Raw genomic sequence first — 14,355 nt, forward strand, 5'->3', positions numbered from 1 at the left:
TGTGGTCGCAGCTTTCATCACCAAACACAAACAGTAATATGGTTTATATACATTGACTGCCCCTGTTGAGAAATGCTACTGTAGCCTGACTAGCCGTGGCTAGTAGGATCTCTAATTCTTCCACAGTAGCAACAATTTATTCGCTCACTTTTCACACACAAACCACACAATCGGGAAGATCATCAAGAGAGTAATAACTGAGTAATCGCTGTTCATACGGCGCTGTAAAGCTGTTTAAAGTCTGTATCACTGAGTTTAGAAAAAGCTTGAGCATCAGAAGAGAAACGATATATTGTCTCATGTAGGGAAAGACGATGATGGAGGTGTTGTAGACTCCCAGGGAGGAGGTGAAAGTAAAAAACAGAAGATCTTTGTCATGATACATGATGATGGGAGCAGCCAGTGAGGCAGGAGGTAAACATGAGAGTCTGCAGCTTCAAAGGCAACAAAGAGGAAAAAGCTTCTGCTTTCTCTTCTGTCCATTTGTAGAGTTGAAGCAACAGTGACGTTTTGTGGTTGTGGTCTCCAGCAGAGAGTGAATAATAGATAAAAAGTCGGTTTGACACCTTAAAGAGTTTGAGGAAACAAAGACGTAGAGATGGAAGTGTTGAGGACTGCAGGTGGTCGTGCTGAGTGGAGCCAGGAGAGACATCAATAACTGAGGTGAAGACAAACGACTGCGAAACAGGCTTTTGATCCGGTATTTAGGCGACACAGAGCCTCGTCTGGTTTATTTCTGCTGCTCCCATCTCCACGCTGTGACTCGAAGGATGGCGCTCTCAGTCCAGACTGAAATATCTCAACAACTATTGGATGGATTGTGAGGAAATGTGGTTCAGACAGTAAGTAATGATCCAGTATGTACACTAGTCCTGTCTTATTACCACTTTTAAATTACTTTGAAGATGCTAATAGCCTGTTGGCTGCAAACATTCTCTCAGTTCAGTCGTACTTCACACATTCATTATCAAACATAAATCTCTCAAACATAAAACTTTGTTCCTTCATTCAGATGACTTTCAGTTTAGCTAGAAGACTTTCGACCAATGTCCGCCATTTTTAACTACGGTCAAATTCAATGTCTGCGTGTCACAAGCTTATCTCAGGTGTACTACAATCATCTATTACCAGGGTTTTGTTTATTGTCAGTGTACCTGTTAAGTTCAGGAGTGCTCACGGTGTCAGAGCCCTGATAGCTATCAAAGAGCAAGTTGCTTGGTTTGTTGCCTGTGTGCTGTAATTCGCCTCAGAGAACGAAAGGTGTGATTTTTGACGCATTGGTTCGGTTCGAGGCATTAAGAACAACTCTGTTCCACAGATTGTTAACAAAGGTAATAAAGGTGCTCATTTACACAGCACATTTTCACCCCAGGGAGTAAAGATGCAAGACTTTCCTGTAAACCTCATGAGGCAGAGCAAATCAACACCTTCAATTATAGAGTGAGAAAGCTGGGAGTCCTCATTAACACTCACATCTGTGAGAGGAGTTACTAACCTGTTATTGTGCTATATGGTTACTATATGGCTTCCATATTTGTTGATACTGATACCTCGACTCCGATACTGGTTCCTGAACTTTACTTTTTCAGATACCAGTTTTATGAAATCCAAATATTACACATTAACTGTCAAAAGAAACATTATTAACAAACAGTTAGGGCATTGTTGCATCTAGTCTGCCTTATCCAAACACAAAATGGTACTGGAAAGAAGTGGCAGAGTGAGACCTCTTACGTTCTCTGTGCTAAAGAACAATGATAACGTCCGTGTTTAAAGGTAGTAATGTAACATTAGACAGCTGCTCATTGGCTCACTGTTTGGGAGTGTTCCTGATGCTGTTACTGCTGTTGGGTTACTGTATTAATAACTCACACACATAAACAAACGCTTAAACACCCCAGACACTGATGTGAATCAGCAGCTGAGTGTGCCGCGTTTCCCTGCTCAGCCTTTAATTCATTACTCGCAAATTAATTTGTTGTGTCAACAAAGCAGAGAGTACATACAGTTGATACTGTCGGCACAAACACACTCTTTCAGTAAGAAAAGATTCGGTACACTCGCACTATACGGATACAGAAAACACACACTGGAGGCCCCTGTGAATCGTATCTTATTAAAACACATTACCTGAACAATCCCCGTCTCCCAAAACCCATTTAATTCAGCAGTGCTCTGAATTCCTGATCTGCAATCTGTTCTCATTACACTTATTCTCACACACTCCCTCTTTATCTGTCCTCCCTCTCCCGCTCTCACCCTCTCTCCCTCATCCCTGCCTCCCCCACTCTCTTCCTCCCTCAGGTGGATAGTGTAATTGCTGTGGTTTAACCGGTGCTGTGTTTGATCTCACGCTTATCCTCTGAAGCCTCTCGCTCATGAAAGAGATGAAGGGAGGAAAGCATCTCCCAAGGAACGCCTGTTGTGTGTGTGTGTGTGTGTGTGTGTGTGTGTGTGTGTGTGTGTGTGTGTGTGTGTGTGTGTGTGTGTGTGTGTGTGTGTTTGTGTGTGTGTGTGTGTTGAGCGGGAATTGCTTCAGTCTGGTCTGATTTTTGAAGTAATTCAATTATTGCAGCGGTAGCGGTGGAACTGCAGGCTAAAACACGCAAATCACTTCAATCTAAAGCCAATTCTTTCCCATTTAACCTCGATGTATTACACAGACGTGGAGCCATTTTCTCTGCTGCCTTTTATTAGATTCCCATCTGCAGCCCTCGGCAGAGAGCAGGAAGTGGACTTTGCAGTGGTTCATTCTATAATACAGGCAATGATTTAGTAATCTGAGCTGTTCTTTCTCAAAACTAACAAGGTCCAACACATGAAAAGATAGTTTTTACATTTGTTTGGACAGGAATGGATCATTTATTAACAACTTTTACTAATAAGCCGGTTGGGCTGATGTTCTTGACCTAACATGCCTTCTTGACTTTTGAGTTAAACTCAGGAAAAAGAGCTTTATGACGATCGGAAAGTAGCTGGAGGAAATTGACCTAAGTTGTATTTTCAGTTTCTGGCGCAGCAATTAAACCGGCGCACCGTCATTCATTCAGAAAATTAAAAACACCTGTGGGAAAAGTCGGTGTCTTGGCAAAACAAAGAGAAGGCTGCACATCACGGACATTTGACGCAAGACTCAGCTCAATGATCAAATAAAGACAATAGTAACGTTAGGTTATAGCCTTTCATAACGTTAGCCTACTCACACAGTTGAACTATTGGGGACAAAATCTCTTCTTCTCTAAATGTGCTGTCAAATTGTCACTTGACTCATCAGGAAACAACTTTAAAACTTACAGAATGATGTATTCACTGAAAGTGTGTCTTCTCCATCCATGCCAGTGACTTGAAAGACGTTTACTCTGCCTTCTCTGTTTGCATTTAAAAAATGCGCTGTTTTCGATGTGACGTGCAGTGACTTGTCAATCAACTGGGGTGGCACCCGAGGTGTCCAATCAGATTCCAGAGGTGGCCAGTGCTACCCCGGCCACCCCTCTAGCTCCGCCCCTGTTACTGAAACATAGTAATTAGTTACAGTTACGTCTCTAATAGCCATTTAATTACTTCAATAGTTACTGCATATAAAGCTACATAGAGTAACTTTTGCGTTACTTTTAAATGTCTGCTTCAATTCTCTCATCAATTCACACAGCTGTCAGATATATTATTTTAATGTTGCTGTGGGACAAATATATACAGTCAGTAATACTCCCGACCACCAGAGGGCAGCAACGACTAGCATTCCTACCTGTAAGATATACTTATTGTGTTGGTTAGTAGACAGGAGGATTTAGTGGAAGAAGACCCACACGGACGTAGACATTAACCAAAAGCTTAACTTTGCTAAAGTAGTGAGTTAATAAATAATTATTTGATGAACAGACTGAACTGTCCGGCGGGTCATCCACTGTTTTCAGGTAAGACAAAGGTAACGACTAACAAGCCCATATAAGTTTCAGTAATTGTGTTAATTTGAAAGTTAGTTACATTACTAGTCACCAACAAAAGTGGTGGAATTACATCAACCCCCAAATGTCACTGGGCACGGCTGCAATTCTGCCCCGCAGACGGCGGAGCTGATCGTTTCCCTTCTAGACAATGTTAGTCATTCCACCAGATTCAACATACAGTCAGATACAGAAAAAGGCAAAGAGAATCCTACCAGTTTTCAAAATAAAATACAGCATCTGGATCAAATTTCATGCTACCATCAACATTGGCACCAGAAGTCAGTCAGAGATTTGAAGCAGAGAAACAGACCGTTTGTTTCCTTTTTAGGACAAAATACACAAGTCAACAATGTCGGGTTGGAAGACGCTCTCGGTGGAATGTGAAGACACAGATCACAGAGTCAAATTGCGATGCAGAATGCAACATCATTAAGCCGTACTCAATGTGAAGTGCCTAAAATCTAAAAGGGGGCGACTCAACTGGTTGCAAAAATAAGTCTATGAAAGCAGCTCAGGAGCACTTTCAGCCCTGTTTGTGCTATCAGACTCCACAACGCCACAGCACCCAGTACCTCCCGCCTCCGCTGACTGAACTGGTAACTTGTTAACAACAATACTTCAGAAACATTGCACATGCATATACACAGGCTTACTATATTCTACTTTATTGTAAAGAGCGTACATGTTTTATTCTCTTTCTTTAGTCTTTGCACTACATTCCCCTGCTGCTGTGACAATATGAATTTCCCCTACGAGGGATCAATGAAGGAACATCTTATCTTAATCTTATACATCATGTCTCAGTTAAATTACGACACTTTCATTGATATTTTTCATCGTTATTCCATGATGTTTATCTACATGAACTTAAGCAGTAACAAATGTATTTGATGAGTATGTTTCTGACATTAACCATCTATCTTTAAAGGGGGGTAAACTGAACGTGTTGTTCTGTGTTGGATAATGAGGCCGTTACCGACACTGGCGATGGAGTGTTCCCTCTGCTGATCATAACAATGTCACTGTGATACAAGAGACCTCTGAGGAACATCATTGATAGCATCCTTAATGATGACCTTGTTACGACTGACGTCCATGCTGAGGTTGTCACTAATGATAACTGTGTGAATGGGTGAATGTTACCTGTAGTGTAAAGCCATGGGTTTAACCATGGTGTAGACAAATGAGTACATTCCCCACAATTCTATGATATTTATGAAAATCTGCACATTAAGATTGTAGTTTTGAGGCCTGTCTTAACGTTTGAGTTCACATTTTAAGGAATAGTCATAGTGATTCCCTGAAAATAGTGGCTGACCCACCACTTAATTTTGTTTTGGTTGCTTCCTGTTTACTAAACTTAAAAACACCTACTAATTAGACCGGTATTAGTGAATAGGATAGTTTGGGGAATGGGGAAAAATGACTTAGTTGCTAGTAGCCTTTTAGAAATAAAGTTGCTAAGAAAGTCACCTAGCTGGCAACACTAAAGGATGGTACTGGGCGCAACCAAGTAAAGGGAGTCACATAGTTAATGTTTTCCTTTTAAAAAATTAAATAAATTGAAAACAAATAACAAAAGACAGCGTTCAAAGAAAGGAGGACATATTTAACATATTTTGGACTGTATATAGCTGGGGACTGATTGGTACTTTTTCCGTATTGAGGGGGACTTTACCCCCCAAAGAATGCCGTAGCGTTTGTCTGTATGAACGCCACTTGGAAGAAGACTCCCATCTGTGGATTCATTGCTTGTGGTAGAAGTGTGCTCAACATCTACGAAGATCTTGGTGCAGATACTTTCCATCATTTAAGCTGAGTCAGGATCTCCTGGAGCTGTACTTCTCAGCAATCAGAGCATCGTTTTAACAACAACCCCAATGCAAGGCAGTTCTGTGTGGCCTACAGTAAGGCACCAGGTGAAGAAGGTCTTATTTAGGACAGCATGAACATCTTGGATCCAACACCAACAAACGTCATGTCACATTTGCTTAAAGAAGACACAATCACTGACCTCCCAGATATAGACACCCTCTAAGACTACAGATTTGTAATGAAGGGTCTTAAAACAATAACAAAAGAGGAGGTTTGTTTGTTGTGATGCAGTGTGGGATCGTGGGAGTTGTTGTCTTTGTCACCATTGCAGTCAGCTTCTCCCAGTTAGGATTCCTTCAGTGTTCACTCCCTCCCAAGATCTAAACAGTGGATGGCAGAAATGTGGCTTCCAGTATGACGGCACTGACAGGCGACAGCTGAAACGCAGCATTACCTGAATAAAATCTCTGGGTTTCAACATTTTTGGAAACATTTGGGATAATTTAAATACACAATTCAACTACATATGATAAACTAGAATTTATACACTGTTTAATGAGGAAATGTTACAGACTATAGATTTAATTTGAGATCTTGTTTTTTAGCTGGAGCAGCTCTCACTTGCTCATTCCCTGGGCTTCATCTTCTCTCCATCCTACAACAACAACTACACAACTTAACAACAGAACATAGGTCTAGTAATAATAAACTGTGCACATGAATACACTTCATATTAAAGCTCTAATGTGTCCATGAAGAAGTCTTACACTCAAAGTCGAGGCTGTGGAGTCGTAATGAAGGACAAGATAATCTCTGTCCAGTGTTTATCTCAGGGTTACAATAACACAGTAATTGCCTCATTTCTGCACGTCAGCAGAGGGAGTTCAACTTTTGGGTAACACAGCTCATTAGCAGTCAGTCACTGCACCAGTGTTACAATCTGTCCCGCCTATTACTGCAGCATTGCAGTCAACCGTCAATCATTTCAAACAGCAAAACCGAACATAGATTGCATCCTGTGAGAAAGGAGTTTAATATGAAACCCTGCAGGGTGGCTCCAAACCGGTGGATTTTCCTAAAAAACAACAAAAATAAACTGGACTGGGACAGACGGGAGCAGAGCCTGTGGAAAACAACAGCTCCATGCTCCATTTATGCATTACTAGAATTTGTTACCATTCACTCGCTCTTGATTGAACAGCACCTTCACAGAGCAGCTACATTAATAAAAGTGTTGGTCTGTTTGGGTGTTTAGCCATGCTAGGAAGAGTTACAACGTTCGGACTGAAATATCTCAACAACTTCAGACATTCATGTTGCCCTCATGATTAATTGTAATAACTTTAATGTTCCTCTAGCGCCATCATCAGGTCAACATTTTAATATCTCCAATACTTTGGTTTCTGACCAAATACCTGCATAACTAATGACATTCCCATCACTGTGTTAGCATGCTGTTGAGGGAAGTGGCTTAACCATGGTTCTTCACCTTATAGTGCCTAACAATGGCATAACAATGGCTGCCTTCTGCTTAGCAACTCTTTTGTCGTTTAGTTTAAGATCACGTAATAATATAGCAACTTTTATAAAAACTGCTCTGAACTAGAGGACTGGGAATGCAAATCTAGCAGGAGCGGGCGGTCAAATAAATCTGGGGATTTAGCTTGCGCCCACCAGGAGGATGGAGACACAGCCCACAAATTAAGGGCCCTGTCCTCACGAATACGCGGCCTCACCCAATACGATGTTTCGAAAGAAATCTCCGTAAACACGGCGTCGTTTCCAGAAATATCTGCGTCCACACGGATTCACTGAAACGACCCAAAACGCTGTAGCACATATGCCAGGCCTGTATGTGACGCTGTGATGCCGCCACACCAATACACTAAAACCGGAAAAGAAGCCATGGAGCATGCCATGCTAAAATAAGCAGGTCCTATAGGGACATGGCGCTTGCCTAGTCCACCACCAAATAAGCAAAAAATTATAATTAAAATTATAATGTCTATTTATTTTTTCAACAGTTTTTGCCATCCCTCTATCTACAACAATACTTTGACATAAAACATAAATTAAACTTAAGTAAAAGAAATGACAATTCTGACGTGACCTTTAGCTGTTACACGTCACGGTCACAACGTGCTAGCGAGTCGGTCGGTCGGCTGTGTGTCGACGGGTTACTATAGTTACTATGGTTACTATGGTTACAGCTACAGTCCATGGAAAATGAAACGGCAAAAGCCATCCGGGGCGCACTTTCGAAAGCGCAGAAAAGAAGAACAGGAGAAACGTGCAAAAGAGAAAGGTAACGTTACGTAATTTTGATTATATATTTATTAAATTCACCGAGTACATGATATAATCATGCTAGCTAGCAGTAGCATCATGTCATCTTAGTAAGCTAACGTTAAGTAGCAATGAGGGTGTGTGACCTGCTTCGTTCGGCTAGCTTTGGTCGTTATTAAAATGCAGTCGGCCGCAATATTGTCATAATAAGACTGTCATAAGACTGGTTCAGACTGCCAGCCTGGGTTGGCTTTGACTGGCTGGCTATTTTTCGAGAAAAACACTATACAAGTTGATGCTAGCTACAGTATATAACGTTAGCACTTTGCATCTCATTGTGTGCTATGAAATTAAAAATTGAGTGGATGTGAAAAGTCTATTAGATTCAGTTTTGGATTAGTTTTAACTTTACTGTCAAGTTCAAGTACCATGAAATACAGTTTTACATCTAACCAGAGTGCAAACTAGTAAAGTGCTGAGTGAGTCAGTGCCTCATATGCAGATGAGGATATCAACATGTGGACTTTATAGACAGAGGTGCAAAAGATGAGCATATGTTATATACTGATGAACAGAGATAAGTATAAGTTACATACTGATGGAATATTGTATCAAACAAGTTGAGCATAATAATAATAAATGATATATACAGGTAGAGTTATGTTTATGCAGAGAGGTGTGCACATAGAGCTGTGAGCAGATGGGACTGAGGCTGTGTCCTGTATCACTCACTACTCCCTATATAGTCCACTGTGTTGGACTCCCTATGTAGTGACTAGTAGGGAATGAGTGAGTGATTTCAGACACATCCTAAGTGAATTAATATAAAAAGAATGTCAAAATTAAAATGCTTAGCAACTTAATAATAATATCATTTGAAAAATGGAAATGATTTACTCCATGTTGATAATACACTTTGTTATATCATTTTAGATTCACTATTAAAATGTTTGGGACCACCTGCAGCCGTTCCTGGTCCGATGATCTCAGCTGCTCCGGTTTCCTCAGGTGAGTTTAATGTGTCGGTGAATGTTTGTGATGATAAAAATGTATTGACTTACGTGAAAATGACCATATGTTGTGCCATGTCTCATCCAGTCAATGTATTTGCTCTTGTGTGTTCTCTCTATGTTTATGGACGTAGAGCCACCAGAAGAGACACAACAACAACAACAAGAGCATGCTGCTCTTCCTGCCAACCTCACATCACATTTTACACTATCTAATTTTGCACACAATGTTTTATTGTTAGTTTTGATTCTTTAGTGTGCACTTCTTGTCTCAGATGTTGCACTACTGTTAAAATATGTTTAAAAGTTTATTTTTTGTATATTTATTATTGAACAGGTTTGTTCTTTTGCAAATATTGTTATATTGTTTGTATTATCATTGTTTAAATAAATGTACAATTCTTTGGACATGAGTTATTTTCTCGTGGGGATGGGGCGCTATCAGTAAAGCTCGCCTAGGGCACCTAACGGTCTAGGACCGCCCCTGCAAACAAGTAGTAGTAGTCCGCCATTATTGTTGTTGTTATGATGCGTCTAGTGGCGGCGGCTGAGGTTAAAGGCTAGAGAGGCGGGGCTAATACGTCATCGTTTCGGAAAAAATCTGTTTCGCCATCCTGACAACTCCGGGAAATCCGGCGTTTTCGGATTTTCCCCACTCTGGGACCCGTTTCCAAAAAATAACGTTTTCAAACCCTGAAAACGCCGTATCCGCCGTATTAGCAGGCCCTAAGTTAAAAAGAAGATTAAAGCTGGTTTTTTTTCTTTTTTTTACAGGCAAGGCAAGTCTGACATTTGGAGACTCTTTCAGTTGTTACTGACCGTAAAATATCATCTGGAGAGGAGACAACAACATCTCTATTGTCTGGGCGTGAACGGTCAAAGTGTTTAATAAATATTGCAACTTCTGCTTCCTGTTTAAGTCCCGCCCATTTTGAGTCGGATACAGGTAACGATGTATGCGCTCGAAGTCACAGTAAAGAATGTGTATACGAGTCTGTTGTGAGGGCAAATATCTAAAAATATATTTAAAGTACCTGCAAATTAAGTCAGACAGAAAAAGTTTACAACTGTTCATGTTCTTTAGACAGATTCTAAAAATCAGCTGACCAGAACCTGCGACAGGAGGCCGCAACACTGCGGAAACATTACCCACCCTTTCTCTTTAATTATCTTTTCAATGACAACTCACACAGAGCAACATACTGCTCTGCCTTTGAAGGGAAGAGTGGAGGTGAATCTGGAAGCAGGAACAGGTTTAAGACAACGGCAGAGAGAGGGAGGGGGTGTATTAAGGAGAGACGGGTCGGGAGGGTGAAAGTGATTAGACACAGAATCCTGTCTGTCGGAGATGGGCTCGAGAACAAAGGCAGAAACAGACAGGCCTCAGAGCGGAGCCGATACCGCGGCAGCTTTCAACCGCTGATAAGGATGAGCACAGGTGGGACGAGGGAGGGAGAGAGGTGAGAGACAGACAGAGGGAGGCGGGGGGGTTCTGATACCGAGAAGCTGGCTCATGCTGTGTAACAGCTGCAAATACATTCACACACACATCCGTAACATAAACGCTCACCTGCAAACGCAAAGCACCTGCAGTCTGTCAGGGTGACACATTCACTTCTTGTTGTTTACTTCATGAACGCAGCCAGACTGTCATTCCCCAACTTCCAACTTCTGTTAGTCAGCTCTGACACAGACATGTAGGCTGCTCACACTAACTCACATTATTATAACACGAGGAAGGAAACATATTTACGTTAAAACTAGTGCTGTCAGTTAAACGCGCTATTAACAGCGTTAACGCAAACCCATTTTAACGGCGTCAGTTTTTTGTATCGCAAGTTTACGTTATTTTTGGCCTATCACACTTTGTAGTTCTTTTTCACATGTGGTTGCAACAAATAGTAACGTTAGAAAAACTACAACACCACACCGGATCTAGCTAAACCGGAAACAAAACAGGCACGCCGCACACACTTTTTTAAGAGTAGTAGACGTTACATTTTGAGTGGATGGCGAGTGTGAGGCGCTGAAATGGATGCCAGTAATATTCTGAATGGAAAGTTTACTTTTAAAAAGTTGTCAAATGGTTCCATTGACAAGACCAAAGTGATCTGTGTGTTTTGTCGTTGTGAACTGAGCTATCATTGCAGCACGTCCAGTCTGAAATACCACTTGATGGCCGACGCACACAGCTGATGCAAATTCTCCGCCCCCTCATCAAAGACAGGCGACAATGGATGATTTTTCAATAAAAACAACATTTGCACAAAGCAAGCCGATCCACTTTTCCATGTTGATAAGAGCATTACAATGAGAAAAAAAAAATGGGACAAAAAGAAATCAAGGGACATTTAGAATAGATAAAAAATTGCGATTAATTGCGAGTTAACTATGAGATTAATGCGATTAATCGTGATTAAATATTTTAATCGTTTGACAGCAGTAGTTAAAACTTTAATCATTATCTTCAGTCACTGAACTCAACCTGCCTCCATATGAGACAGGCCTTTAATTCCATTTGCACAAAAGCTGGGAAACACTATCAAATTGCTTATTTAAACCAATTAAAACCAGGAATTTTACTTGTATTCAGTTTAGGCTATCGAATAATAATAATAATAATAATAATAATAATAATAATAATAATAACAATAAAGCAGCTGTGTGACAGTAAAACAAAGCATCAGAAAGGTAAAAGGTTAACGCCAGGGTCTCGCCGCAAGAGTGACGAGATTAAAGTTAGCGCAGGGTGGCTACCCGATAACGCCGGCACAATCCAGTGCACCATCACATCTATCCCTTTCTTTAATTAAAGTTTGAAAAACCACATTTTATATTAATATTCTTATTTTCAATCCAATCGTTAAAAGTTGTGACCTTTCAACTGCAGTAAAACCTTTAAAACAGTTAAAGGTTCATGACAGTTTACTTCCTGCAGACAGACAATGACAAAGATCCTCAGTGAAGCCGATGTTTTTCACTAAACTGTAAGTGCAACTTATGAAAAAGACGCAGTTAGATGCAACTTCAGTGCTGTTTTAGTGTTAAAAATGTTTTTCCGTTAATTTATTGACGACTTCTTAACATTAACAACAAAATAAGCTTTTAAGTGTTTTTCTTGATAAATCATACCCTGTTGGTGCTGTGCTGTATTTTATCTCTTTATAAACGCTTTTATTTTCTACCAAAACAATTTTCAAAAGGAAAAATGAGAACAACTTGGTCGCCCCATCGTGACTCTTTGAGCTACTTACCATTGTGGTAACGCTGCTCTCCATTTGGCAGCGAGGAAGAATTCACAAATACAACCGTTGAAGCTGAAAACACAAAATATGAAGTCAAGGATTAAAGCTATTAAACATGACTATCAGACAGATTTTAAGTGATTATTCTAAGTATAACTGTGCTTCCTGAGCCATCACCATCGGGTCTGTCAATCACAGCTAAATGTTTTAAACCATGAAATCTGCTGCGTCTTAAAGAAGCTGTGTTATTACAGTTTGTGATAATGGCAGCGTGATCCGCCTGTCATTTCAAATCCAAGCAAATTGTCTCCATTTTGAGTCTGCTGTAAACAAAACTGTTAAGTGTAACATCTTCAGCCTGGCAGCTTTTTAATGTCGGTATTGAAATGTGTAAATGTATCTGTGCAGCTTCACAGCCAGAGAGGTTTGTCCTCACGTTGTTTTTGGGTCATGTGAAGTAAAAAGTGACACTAATTAATGTTTTCATAAGAAATTAATCTACCAATTATTTCCTCAATTAATCATTTTGTCTATAAATGTAATACAAATAAAGCCCATTATGAGTAAAGATATTGACTTTATGGTCATATACGACAGAGAGAAGTGAAACTGTCCGATTAATAAATGAATAGTAGCCGATTAATGATGAACAAACTAACATACACGATAAAACAGGGTTTGTTCAAAGACTGAGGCCAATGAAAGAAAGCAAACAGTGATATAAAGTGTGAGGACTGATGTGTCGACTGTTCTGGCTTTGCTCGAGCACACTGGAAATCAATCACAATGACGTTAAACTGCTGACTTTCACCTTCACAAGGAGGGTGTTTATGCCCATATTGATGGAGCAGTGTGGGACCTGAAGTGTTTTTATATGAGGTTGTAGTTTTAGGGCTGTGTATGAGGCCTCAGGCCAACTGATCAGCTGCTACAGACCAGACTTCAGGCTAAAACGTGTCTAAAACAAGTGAGATACACGTTCCAGCTCTACAGTTGTTGGCAGCAACGTAGAAAGAAGCTAACAATGTGCCAGCAAACGTACTGAGGAAGAAGAGCGTCACCAAGTCCACCTCTCTAATTGCATCCTCGTCTCCCTCACTTCCATCATATGCTTTGATTCCACAGTGCACAGCTCTATAATGTTGCTGTGACTTACTCAGATGTTGTCATTTGCAAGGGTAAGAAGGCTACACAATTAAACAGTTTCCTCTTTGTCTGTTTAAACGTTCGAGAGTCTGCAGAGGGTGTTTTATTTTGAAAATGGACTGGGGGAGGACTGTATTTTCCTACTTTGCATTTGCAAAAACATCTAAAATTAAGACATATTTATATCCAAAGATGGATTTAAGGGCATCATAAAGAATGTGTGTTTTTTTTAAGAGGCTATTTTGTTGGTCTTTGTCTTTATAGTCAATCAATGATCAAACTAGGATCACTTTAAATTACAAACAATAAAAACGGCTGAATGTATTTCTTCTCTTGTTGTACTTCCAATAAATGTGATAAAATGTGTGACTTTCCTGCTTATTTATGGCGATGGATGAACAGCCTTGCTTTGCAATTTACTCCATCACTGTCATTCAGCAGCTGAATCTAATTATGTGTTCAGGCCTTTAAACTCATTAAGTTAATTGGGAATGTCAGATACCACACTTAATAAGTGTCAGATCATGTTTGACCACATTTATATTCTCTACAAGGATCAGAAGCTTTAACATGTTTGTTAACACAACAGCTTCTATCACATTGGACGTCCTCTAGCAAGACTGGGAGCACGACTGCAGCCTGTTCCCTACAGGAAGTCACACAGCTCTGCTTTAAACTAACATATAATACAGTGAATGCAGTCATAGCTGTAGGTTGGCGTTTTTCTAAAGAGCTACAGTCACACACAGACACAAAAGGTATATCTCAGCCAGGTAGATGAAAGGAAGTTTACATCACAGCCTCAGACTATGTTGTCAGCTTCAAACACATTTTATGGTCAAGGTAGTTCAGACAAATGTTAGTCCATGTATAAAAGAACTGACAGGACAGTTTATTTTGTACATT

At 40.3% G+C, this 14,355-nt stretch overlaps 1 protein-coding gene across 1 annotated transcript in view; it reads right to left on the reverse strand.

Annotated features, from left to right (window-relative positions):
• pbdc1 (polysaccharide biosynthesis domain containing 1) overlaps window positions 1-14,355 on the reverse strand; it is a 284,354-nt gene that overhangs the window by 11,659 nt on the left and 258,340 nt on the right. The window lies entirely within an intron of this gene.

This window comes from Dicentrarchus labrax, unplaced genomic scaffold (assembly GCF_905237075.1).
Source record: "Dicentrarchus labrax unplaced genomic scaffold, dlabrax2021, whole genome shotgun sequence".
In the NCBI taxonomy this organism is placed as follows: Eukaryota; Metazoa; Chordata; class Actinopteri; family Moronidae; genus Dicentrarchus; species Dicentrarchus labrax.